We start from the raw sequence: 12,412 nt of genomic DNA on the forward strand, positions 1-12,412 counted from the left end.
TTTTTTTTTTTTTGAACAAAGACTTTATTTTATTAATTCTGCATTCACAATCAATAGTTAGCACACTGATTCACAAACATCAAATTCCAATACAACCAAACAAACATCTGAACAATTCGGCAAGTTGAAGGTCCAGGGAGTCTCTTCTCCACGCTCAGTGGAATATAAAACACAGGTTACAAAGGAATTACGGTCATAACATATGGAGTAAAGGGAAGATCTTGCTCTCGTAGCTTTTGCCTGTAACTCAACAGATACATATGTTATATACCTATACCGAGTATACCTGTGTGTTTACACTTATTTTACCTGCTCCTATGTTAATTGCATATATGTTATCAACGGGTTCCACTTTTTCTTAAATGAATCAACGGTCAGCTTTAGTTTTGCTGTTGTTTTCTCCATTGTGTAAACACTCACTAGTCTCTCTTTCCATTGGCTAACAGTGGGGGGCAAGGCTTTATACCAACCTATTGTTATCATTTTTTTAGCTACGAGTACAAGGATTCCAAACAAGTATCTGTTTTCCTTGCTAAATAAAGTACTTGGGGGCACTCCTAGAACAAAGACAAGGGGGTTCCATTCGATATAAATGTGTAAGATATTGGAGATTTCCTCTCTAATTCCTTCCCAAAATGTTTTAATCTTTGGACAATCCCAAAAGATGTGAGTGTGATCTCCAACCAGTCCACATGATCTCCAGCACAGATTTGATTTAGCTTTATCAAATTTTGAAATAAGATATGGTGTTTTGAAATATCTAACAATTACTTTCCAGTAAAATTCTTTCCATGCTGGACTGCTGGTCAGTTTATGTCCATTTTCACATATTTGCTCCCACTCCTGATCCTCAATCACAACATTCATCTCTAGTTCCCACCTTTCCTTTATCCCAGGAGACCCCTCTGACATACATGACTGTAAACATTTGTATAGATTTGACACCGTTTTTTTTAGATTTTTTTTCTTTGGTGACCTTTATGAAGAACATTTCTAAATCAGTAGGTCGTAGTTTAAGAAGAGACCATTCAGTATGGGACATCAGGTAACTTCTCAGCTGCAAATATCTGTAAAAATCAGATGTAGTCAACCCATACTTCTCCTTAATCTGACTAAATGATTTCAGAACCTCCCCTTCAAACAAATCATCAATAAAAATTAAGTTCTTACTTTGCCAGATTTTAAATCCTGGATCCTGCTGCCCTGGTAAAAAGCCTATTATATCCAAGATTTTTACAGCCCTAGATATATATTGAGGAGCTTTCATATTTTTTCTAATCCTGCTTAAAATCTTTTGTGTGCTTTTCATCCACGTATTTTTAATTTTGTTCTTGTTCCAGATTTCAGTTGAGCAAAATGCAAGGGCCTGTAATGAAAATTTAGGGCATGCACTCTGTTCCAGTGTCAACCATGTTGTTTCCTTATTCTGTGTTAGCCAATCTACAGTTGCATGCAATTGTGCTGCCCAGTAATATAATTTTAGATTTGGTAAGTTGAGACCTCCATAAGGCTTACTGCTGGTCAGCTGAGTAAATTTTATTCTGGCCTTTCTTTTCTGCCAAATAAAGGTAGAGATCATTTTTTGCATTTTTTTTAATCTTGTTGTTGGAATCCAGATAGGAAGGGACATAAACAAATACAACAATCTAGGGAGAATATTCATCTTAACTGTTTCAATCCTTCCAAAAAAGGATAGCGGCAAGACATCCCATCTTTCTAAGTCCTTTTGAATTCGATCCAATAACTTTCCATAATTTGCTTCGTATAATTTGGAAACACCAGTGGTAATATTAATCCCCAAATACCGAAACCCGTTAGGAGACCAGTTAAAATTCACTAACTTGGACAGTTCTGGGGGTCGGGTTCCTCTTATCATCATGGCCTCTGATTTTGATTCATTTACTTTATATCCTGAGACTACACTGAAGTCTTTCAAACATTTTAAAATATTTGGAATAGAAATTACTGGGTCTCTAATATACAGTATGACATCATCAGCATATAGTGACAGTTTGTGGGTTCTAATTTTATCTGGTATACCTAATATTGATGAGTCTGTCCTGATCAACTCTGCTAAAGGTTCTATACTGATGGCAAACAAGATTGGTGAAAGGCAGCATCCCTGGCGTGTTCCCCTTTTCAAGGGAAAACTTTCTGACATATAACCATTAACGCGTACTCTAGAGGTTGGGCAGGAATACAGTACATCAAACCAACAAATAAAATTTTCATCGAAACCCATTTTCAATAAGACCTGTTTCAGGAAGATCCAATCGACCCGATCAAATGCTTTCTCGGCATCCAGGCCGAGAAGCATTGATGGGTGTGGGCTTTGTTGGCCAATTGAAATTATATTTAGGGTACGTCTGATATTATTTATTCCGAGTCTGTTGGGTATAAAGCCCGTCTGGTCCGGATTAATAAGTTTATTAATGATCTTTTGTAGTCTTTTGGCCAAGATGGCACTTAAAATCTTGACGTCGTTACATAGCAAACTTATTGGTCTATAAGAGGCACATTGTGTGGGATCTTTACCTTCTTTGTGTATGACAGAGATAATTGCTTCCGCCCATGTTTTAGGTGGATCTTTGGATCCTAAAGCATAATTAAATACTCTGCATAATATTGGAGTAAGCTCAGCTTGAAAACATTTATAAAATTCTCCAGGGAACCCGTCTGCTCCAGGTGATTTGTTATTTTTAAGCTTTCCTATGACAGATTTTATTTCTTCTTCGGTAATTGTCTCCACCAACGTTTTAGCTTCATCCTCGTCAAGTTTGTTAAGATTAATTTGTTGCAAAAATTGTTTGATTTTATCTGCTTTGTTAGGAATGGTCACCGAGTGATATAATTGTTTGTAGAATTTTGAGAATTCATTTGCTATTTCTTTGGGATGGGATACTAGTTTTTTGGATAATGGACACGCAATTTTTTGAACGGCTCGACTTGCCTGCGATTTCCTTAGTTGAAAAGCCAAGAGTCTACTTGCTTTGTTTCCCTGTTCATAGTATTTTTGGTTGGCGAAGCGTAAAGCGCCCTCTGCTTTGTAAGTTAGTAAGTCTTCTAAATTTTGCCTGCATTTTTTTAGTTCTTGTAATACATCGTCCTTGTTTGCTCTTTTATGTTCAGTTTCGAGTTTCCTGATTTGTTCTTGTAAATTCTCTTGTTCTTTCTCGCGATCTTTTTTGATCTTTGAAGAAAATGAAATAATCTTGCCCCTCAAGTATGCTTTGGCTGTGTCCCATAAAATAGAAGGGGAGACCTTGTCCCCATCATTAATATCTAAAAAGAGATTTAATTCGTCTTTTATATATTGGATTGTCTCTGGGTTATTTAAAAGTGACACATTCAATCTCCATAACTTTAATGGTTTCTCTAGGTCCACATTTAAAGACATTGTCACAGGTCCATGATCTGAAATGGTTTGAGGTTCAATATGACATTGCACTACTCTGTAGGCCTCTTGTTTGGGGACGCAAAAGAAATCAATTCTGGAATGACTCTTGTGAGCCTTAGAGAAATGAGTGTAATCTCTGACTTTTGGATGTTTTGCACGCCATACTTCCACAAGCCCCATCTCCTCTAGCAGGTTCTTCAGTGCCTTTGTTTTTGCAGATTGATATTTTTGTTCTAATGGAAATTTGTCCATATAATGGTTCAAGACGCAATTAAAGTCTCCACCAAGAACAAGTATTCCTTTTGAATGACCTGCTAAAATCTGTGCTAGCTCTTTAAAAAAACCTGGATTATCCTCATTTGGGGCATAAACATTCATAATTGTTAGAGTGTTTCCCCCAACCGAACCAACCACCATTATCCAGCGGCCCTCTTTATCCTTGAGTATGTTTTCTGCTACAAAGCATAAAGATTTATGACACAGTATAGCTACGCCCCTTTTTTTATAGTTTTCATAGGATGCACTGAATATCTGTCCCACCCATTTTCTCTTTAGTTTAGCATGTTCTGCATCATTTAAATGCGTTTCTTGCAAAAGCCCAATTGTACAATTTAACCTTTTTAACTGCGCTAGGACTTTTTCCCTTTTGATAACGTGATTTACTCCATTAATGTTATAAGTAACAATTTTCAAAGTATTCATAATTATGTGAAAACAGAAAATATTTTACTTCCCTTCAATATTATATTGGTACCTTCCTTGACATATTTAACATTCAAAATCAACTCGCCGAGAAACAATGAACAAAATGAACAAGCAAACAAATCATCGTCTTCATAGAACTTCCAATTATTCCATGTGCTGCCCTTTTGGATAACATAGGCAGCACACTCCTGATGTAGGATGGACAGGGAGAGTGATCTCCCTGGGCGGGGTACACCTAGTGTGAAGGCAGCAGCCCACATAGTCTCCTACTCTGCTGCGTTAAATGCCCAGTTAAAGAGGAGAAGAGAAAAAAAAAAAAATTAAAACATTCACCAGCACCCGCCTACCGACATTCTAGGTATTAATATTATACTACCTGCATGTCCTTATTTATATAAATATTCCACCTTTCGTAAAAATAACGGCTAAACCGGGGCTTAGCCAAGAGAACATTACCATCTCAACCTTCCTTGTGTTGATCCACAGAGTTTAATATGGCCCTGATGTCCATGGTGTCCGGGCTTGGATCAACCCTCTCACGTCTCCCCTGGGTCTGCCACTCGTTGCGCAGTAATTCTCTCTCCAAAATGTCTCGCTCCTCCACCTCTACAGGGATCCCAAGTTCCTTCAGAGTGGATTTGGCCTCCAGTAAAGAGGGGAAAGTTTTGACACCCTTATCCAAAAACAGTCTCAGTTGAGCCGGATATGGTGATTGTGCCTTGATGTTGCGCTCCTTTAGCTTTTTAATCACTTCACGCACTTGTTTTCGTTTTCTCTGCACCTCGGTAGAGTAGTCCTGATCAAAGTACACTTTGCTCCCCCGAAACTCCACATCCCGCTGCTTCCACGCATGCTGTAGCACCATCTGTTTGACGTTGAAATCCAGAAAGCGAACTATTATGGATCTCGGTGGTGTTGCTGGTTTCGGCTTCGGAACCGTAGCTCTGTGAGCTCTCTCAATACAAATGTCCGTATCATCAGGCAGCTTCAGCCCAGATTTGAAAAAATCTGTAATAAACTGGATCATCTCTTTTCCTTCTGAATCCTCCTTTATCCCATACACTCTTATATTGTTCCTGCGCATTCTGTTCTCTATATCGTCCAGTTTAGCAGTTAATCTGGTGTCTTTTTTAAGTAAGTAAGCTAACACCCTTTCTCGCTGCATGCCTCGGTCTTCTGTGTTACTCACTCTCTCCTCCAGTGTGTCGATTCTCTTTTTTATTTCTCCAATTGTCGCCTCCATCCGAGTTTGAGACTCTAAAATGTCTCGTTGTGCATTTCCAGATTCTTCTCGAAATTTGCGGAGCTCTGTTAGCATTAGCATTTCGCTCTCGGTGACGTTCTGAGCTAAGCTAGCATCTAGCGTTAGCTGCTTTTGTGTCATCTTCATCTCCTCGTTTTTCCCCGTCTTCAGTTCTCTTCTTGTAGTCTTTTGTGTCGAAGTCATTATGATATTGTTTCCTGGATTCTTAGGTGGATTTATTTTCTTACAGCAGGCAAATTAAGAGTTATCTCCGTCGGAGCGCAGTCCGCAAACGAATTTACTGGGTCATGCCGGAAGCGGAAATCCTAATTTAACATTTTTGTCCCTACCTTTTTGACAACCTTATTTATCAAGGAAAACTTGTACTGAAAGGCACACATATAGAAGTGTTTGCCCTAGTTTATGAAAGTAGTAAAGAAATTTAGAGAACCAGTTTGAGCAGATACATGTAAAGATAGAAGATTTGAAGACAACTAAGCAACTTTGTGGTAAAGTCAAATGTGTCTAATCATTATTAGCTAGGATTATCTGTGGCTTTAAAAGTTCAATAAATCTTGTTTTGTTTTTTCAAACTGTTTTTATTTTCTTCCTGCATTTTATTAATATGATTTTTTAGCACTTTTTAGTAGGGCAGTGTGATTTTCAGGATCTGGAAAATACAGACAAAGTCACAGAATTGTGTAAAGACCATGAATTTCACTGCTAAATGTGAAATTTCATGGAATTTGTTCAAATTTGGGTTCAAACTAAAAAATACGGGGTTTCCCCTAACAATCTTTAAGCTTTATTTCACACTTTACACGAGAATCTCCCGCATTACTGAGAATCTCCCGGTGTAGATTCTCAGTAATGCGGGACATGGTAACCAAACCCCACCCCCTCAAAAAAAGAGTAAAAAAAAACACAAAACAACTGGACTTATTTTCTGTAGTTGAAGACCTTTTGCTTTTCTTTTGAGGAGCTTTCTCAATTAAAAAAAATGGATAGTGTTGAGTTTAAAGCTTTTAAACTGAAGTAAATGTTACACTCACTCCCCTCACAATGGAGAGTTGTTAGGGTCTTTGTTTACCTGGCTCACAGAGAGATGTTTTGTTCACATGCATGAAAATGTGAACTAGAGAGGAAATGACTGGGCATCAGCCTTAACGCTTCAATTCGTGTTTTAGAAAGCTGAAATCTGAGACCTCCTCCTTGGTTTAAAGTTGTTTTTTCTCGTTTGATGTAAATGGCTACCCCTCCCCCAAGCCATCTGTTATCTCGGTCCAAAATATGAATATTTTGGTCCTCAAAAGAGTGTCCCTTATCCTTGAGGTGTAGGTGAACTGCTGTGTCTTGTCCTGAAGAGGTGGCTCTCCTGTGTTGAGCCATGCGTCTGTGGAGAAGCTGTTTAGTTTCTCCAATATAAAGTTCTGGACATTCCTCCTTGCACTGATCAGACACCACACCGCTCAGTTTGTGTTTGGGTGTTTTGTCCTTAGGATGGACCAACCTCTGTCTGAGTGTCCTGTTGGGTTTGAAATGTACCAGGATGTTGTGTTTGGAGAAAATCCTTCTGAGTTTCTCAGATACCCCAACAACATAAGGGATGACAATGTTTTTACACTTCAATAAATAATAAAATGTTTAAAGTAAATGATGAAATCTTTTCACTAAAAGAGAAAAAAAAACTCACCATGGGCCTCATGTACAAAGACTTGCATGGATTTTAAATTAAACTTGGTGCACGCCTAAATCAGGAAAACTATGTGCACACAAAAGTCCAGATGTGTGAAAATGCGTATGCATGAATCCAAGCACATTTCCTTTGTAAATCCAGATCAGCATGAAACTGAGTGCACGAGAGACCACCTGACATGCCTCCATTTAAATATACAAATAGGTTCAAATATGTCCTGCATGTGTTATTTTCCTCTTTGCGTGTTTAGAAATCACGTCTACATGAGGGGAAAAAAAGGAATTTCACACAATGTGAGTTTGAGATGCTTCTAAATTAGGTGGGATGAAACAATGTTGGGTTTTACACTCTGTCTTCGTGCATTAAGAGGAGTGTGTGTGTGTGTGTGTGTGCAGTTGCTGTCATCAGAGCAGCACAAGTTACAGTTACAAAAAAATGGTCATTATTCACCATCACTGCCTAATAATGTTTTGCACTGTTACTGTAAATGAATGCAGAAGTGTGGAACTTCTCTAAAACTGGGCCGTTTTCGAGGTGCACTTCTGAAGCTGAGACATTTCCAACTTTACACAAAGTCACAAACACAAAGTTGCTTTCTTCAGTTTATTTAGGTCTGACTCTGTCCCCTTATGTGGTAGTCACTTCATTGATCAATTATGTAATTTATTAAATAGTCACAGTAACAAATTAAAACTAATAAGCTATTACCTGTTTATTGAATGTATGAGCAAATCCAGCAAAATATGAAAAATATACGACCCATTTTTACATAATCAACTTGATGGAGTTGTGTTGCACAATTTTTCTTTTTTTAAGCTTAATGTGTCTGATTACATCTTCTTTGTGGCACACATTAAAGACTAGAATACTGTTACTTTGCTTATAAGTGTGTTAAAGTTTACGAACTTATTTTTCAGCTGTTTGTTATACTTGGTGAATTCAAAAAATTCTGGTCAAACAGCAAAATTTTCACTTAAGATTAGAATCTTTGGCTGATACATTTAATAGATTAGATAATTAAAATGAAAATATAATCTTGAAAAAAAAAACTGGATAAATTTGTCGATTAAAATGTCAGAATTTAATCATTTGGTCAACTTTTAGATGTAGGACACTGACTGCTTTAAGATAACAATGGAATATTTTCTTCAGGCTGGGGGTTGAGTTCCCTACATGTGAATGAATGGGGCTGCACAGCAGTTTAGCAACATCAGATTGTGATGTTTAAAATAGTTTTTTTTTCTCTCCTACTGATCACTGCTGTATCCTTTTGTTGAGGATGCTTTACAGCTCATCGTTACCAAAACATGGATATCTGAACAGGAGTTTTGGCGAATGTATGAGTGACAAACCTAATGGCTCCATAGAAAATAATGGGACTAAGGTTATCGCAGAAAGAACCCCTTTTCAATTTCCACAATATGTGCCCTGAAAGTGTCCTTGTTTAAGCAAAGAATAAGATCATTAGGCATCAAAAAATTGCAATGTGTAACACTAGACACAAAGTTTAGAACAACATCCGAGGAATTCCTCTGACTCAGGAGAACAGCTTTTCTGTAGGTTTTGTCAGCACACGATTGACTGGATCAGTGAGAAAATGCATGGCACCCTACAATCATAGATTCAGAATGGAGTGCCATCACTTCAGCAAACTTATCAGGAGCAAGATGTGGATTTATCTAAGACTTTGTAGCTGAAAAAGCAGAATCAGATGTTCCTCATAATAAAATGATACATCTTCAGTCAAAGTCGTCATGTTTGAGTAGCTATAAAGGCTGCAGGAGTTCTGAAAGGAGGAAACAATCAGTCATCAACAACAACAACAAAAAGATTTAAGAGACTGGAGTATGTTGATTGATGTCAAATTGGACAAAAACAGAATTAATGTAAACTGTGGAATGCTTATGAAATGTTGAAAAAATCTATACTTGATGTGAAGCACTTTTGTTTTTTGATCAAAGGAAAGACTGTTACTTTTCTCATGTGAAACATGCCAGTTACTTTATTTGAGAATAATGATTTTTGTTTAACTAAACAGCCACAGATGACTTATGTGACAAGGAATTTAGAACAAATAGGATAAAAAATAAATTATGTTAAGAAAACAATAATAAAACTGCTTTTACATGGCTCTACTTAAAGGCCCCCAACATTTAGGTTGGTAACTGTTTCTATGGAAAATAAAGACCTTCTGTCTTGTTGACTGTAAGATTGCCCGCATCTGATGTGATGGTGAAGCTCTGCTCAGAAGACTTAGCAGCCTCATGGGTCTTGATGGAGTTGCCTAAAGTGATTCCCTGTCCATTTATTGCAGAGTGGATGTTTGGATCATGGCCCACCTTTCAGAAAGCATCTCCACCATCCTCCTGAGATGACAAAACCAGCTCACTCTATTAATCATGCAGTAGAGTATACCTGTACAGTGTAAAGATTCAATTGCAAAGTAAATGGATTAGGGGAAAGTGAATTGCTGTATTGAAGTAAAGAGTCAGACAGGAAACATGGAAGCAGAGAGGTTAAACAGCAGGTAGTCAATAGATATAGTGGGGAAAGGGAGCAACCTGAAGGAGTTAGCAACAGCCGAGTAGGGGTCAAAAAAAGAAAGTTTACAACATTGTAAACAGGTTTTATATTAGCAAAAAAATAAATGTTCTCTTCAGCAAACTAAAATGAACTATACAGCTGGCTCTTGTTGTTTTATTTTCTGTATTTAAAGAACATTTTTGTTGCATAGTTTTGTTGCGTGTGTAGTATGGCTACATTTTGCTATTGCTTATTTTGCTTTGCTTGTTTCATATTTCAGCTTTACATTGCTTATTATTATGCTGATGCGAAATCCTGAATGGCATGGGCAGGATTTCCTCTGTTTTAATGTTTTGGACCCCCGTTAAACTGGACTGTCACAGGCAGAGCCAGGGACGTTTGCTTTTAGACAAACAGAATTCAAATGAAGACAACAGATAGCTAGTTACTAACTACTTTAAAAACTGCATAATTGTTTGGAATATATATATATATATATATATTTGATAACTAATTTGTTAAAGTGCATTTACCAGCCTAAAAAAGCCACAAGAAGAACTTGTTAGCTGCATGTGGTTAGCTAATTGGTTAGCCGGTAAATGTTGCAGAGTGTACAGAACACTTTTATTGTTAGCTAGCTTGAATTACTTCAATACTTTAGATTCCTTTAGCATTAGAAAACCTCTATAACCTGTTCTGTTTGACGCTGTAGCAACAACAGACTCTGCTTGACCGGAGTCGAACAACACACACTATGGGTGTGAATGAAAATGGTTACTTTTGTAAATCATTAAAGAAAAGCGAAATTAAAATTTGATACATTTTTTTTGTGCACTATTTTTCCAAAAGTATTTACTTACCCATCCAAATCACCAAATTCAGGAGTTCCAATTACTTCTATGGCCCCAGGTGCATAAAATCAAGCACCTAGTCAAGTCACGTTTATTTGTATAGCACATTTAAGCAACAAGGCAGTTCAAAGTGCTTTACATCATAAAAACAAAAATAAAAACTCATAAAAACAACACACAGTCACCATCTAGACATGCAGGCTGCTTCTACAAACATTCATGAAAGTATGGGTTGCAATGTCCTCGCTACTAAACATTCCACAGTCAGCTGTTAGTTGTATTATAACAAAGTGGAAATGATTGGGAATGACAGCAACTCTGTTACAAAGTAGTAGGCCACGTGAAATCACAGTGTGCCTCAGCATACACAGAGGTCACCAACGTTCTGTATAGTCAACAGCTATAGACGTCTAAACTTGATGTGGCCTTCAGGTTAGCTCAATAACAGTGCGCAGAGAGCTTCATGGACTGGGTTTCCATGGCATGGATACAAGCCTTCCATCATCAAATGCAATTCAAAGCATCAGGTGAAGTGGTGTAAAGCATGCCGCCACTACGTATACTCTGGAGGGACGAATCACGCTTCATCCAATAGATGAGTCTGGGTTTGGCTGCTGCCAGGAGAACGGTACTTGTCTGACTGCATTGTGCTAAGTGTAAAGTTTGGTGAAGGGGGATCATAGTGTGGGGTTGTTTTTCAGGAGTTGGGTGTGGCTGTTTAGTTCTGTTTAGTGAAATGAAGTCTTAATACTTCAGCAAACCAAGACATTTGGGATAATTTCATGATCCCAACTTTGTGGGAACAGTTTGGGGACGGCCCCTTCCTGTTCCAACAAGACTGCACACCAGGGCACAAAGCAAGGTCCATAAAGACATGGATGAGCGAGTTTGGTGTGGAAGAACTTGACTGGTCTGCATAGAGTCCTGACCTCAACCCGATAAAACACCTTTGGGATAAATTACAACAGAGACTATGAGCCAGGCCTTTTGTCCAACATCAGCATCTGACCTCACAAATACGCTTCTGGAAGAATGGTCAAAAATTCCCATAAACACTCCTACATCTAGTGGAAAGCCTTTCCAAAAGAGTTGAAGGTGTTACAACTGTAAAGGGTGGACCAACATCATATTAAACCCTATTTGTTAAAAAGACCCTCAATGAGGTTCGAGTAGTTTAATTTCGGTGTTCGGTATAAATGTTTATTACTCGTCCCTTTGTCCTTAGAGCTCACCGTAGTTAGTCTGACGTCATCACGTTACTGCGTCCAGTGTTTTTAGCATTGCTAACGTTCGGGAGCCGAACCCCCGCGGGGAGAGACGTACCGCAGCATTTGTTTCTTTACGAGTGTGCGTCATTTAAAAGTGAGTTATTTGTTCGAGTGCCTATTATTATACTTGTTCGTTCCGAGCTAACGGCAGTGTATATTGTGGAACGGTGCGCGAAATACACGTTATTAACGGTGGAGGCAGACTTCCTAGCTTACGGCTAAGCTAGCCAGTTATTGTTCTGCTTATCACGGTGAAACTTAATTTCGGTATTTGTTTATTTTACAGAAAAACCACACGCGTACGGCGACCCATGCTGGCAAATTAAACCACGCTGTGTATGTGCTCATCCCTGTTCAGTATTGATGACTCAGTTCGAATACAGAATAATCGAAAGGAGCCAGCCTCGTGTCTTCATTCTCCTACATCATCACCCATCCTAACACTTTATCCTGATCTGATTCCTGGCTGAAGTAGTGTTCTAGCCGACACTCCAGGTTGAGGGCGGTGATAAACACGGTCCAGTATCTTATGATCCGTTCCCCAGGCAGACTCACCTACACTATTGGTTAAGAATGGGATGTCACTCAAGCTCATATGTATGTAAAGGGAGAGGAGCAACTACTTTAGACAATATAGTGTAAGTGTGTGTGTGTGTGTGTGTGTGTGTGTGTGTCAACTAAAAATATTAAGGCTGATGAATTTTGTTGGTCAGCAATTATAATGATGAC

The 12,412-nt window shown here is 38.3% G+C and overlaps 1 protein-coding gene across 3 annotated transcripts in view; it reads left to right on the plus strand.

Moving 5' to 3' along the window:
• tpst1 (tyrosylprotein sulfotransferase 1) overlaps nucleotides 1–12,412 on the plus strand; it is a 75,586-nt gene that overhangs the window by 41,332 nt on the left and 21,842 nt on the right. The window lies entirely within an intron of this gene.

The sequence above is a fragment of the Kryptolebias marmoratus genome, linkage group LG2 (genome assembly GCF_001649575.2).
Source record: "Kryptolebias marmoratus isolate JLee-2015 linkage group LG2, ASM164957v2, whole genome shotgun sequence".
Taxonomy (NCBI): domain Eukaryota; kingdom Metazoa; phylum Chordata; class Actinopteri; order Cyprinodontiformes; family Rivulidae; genus Kryptolebias; species Kryptolebias marmoratus.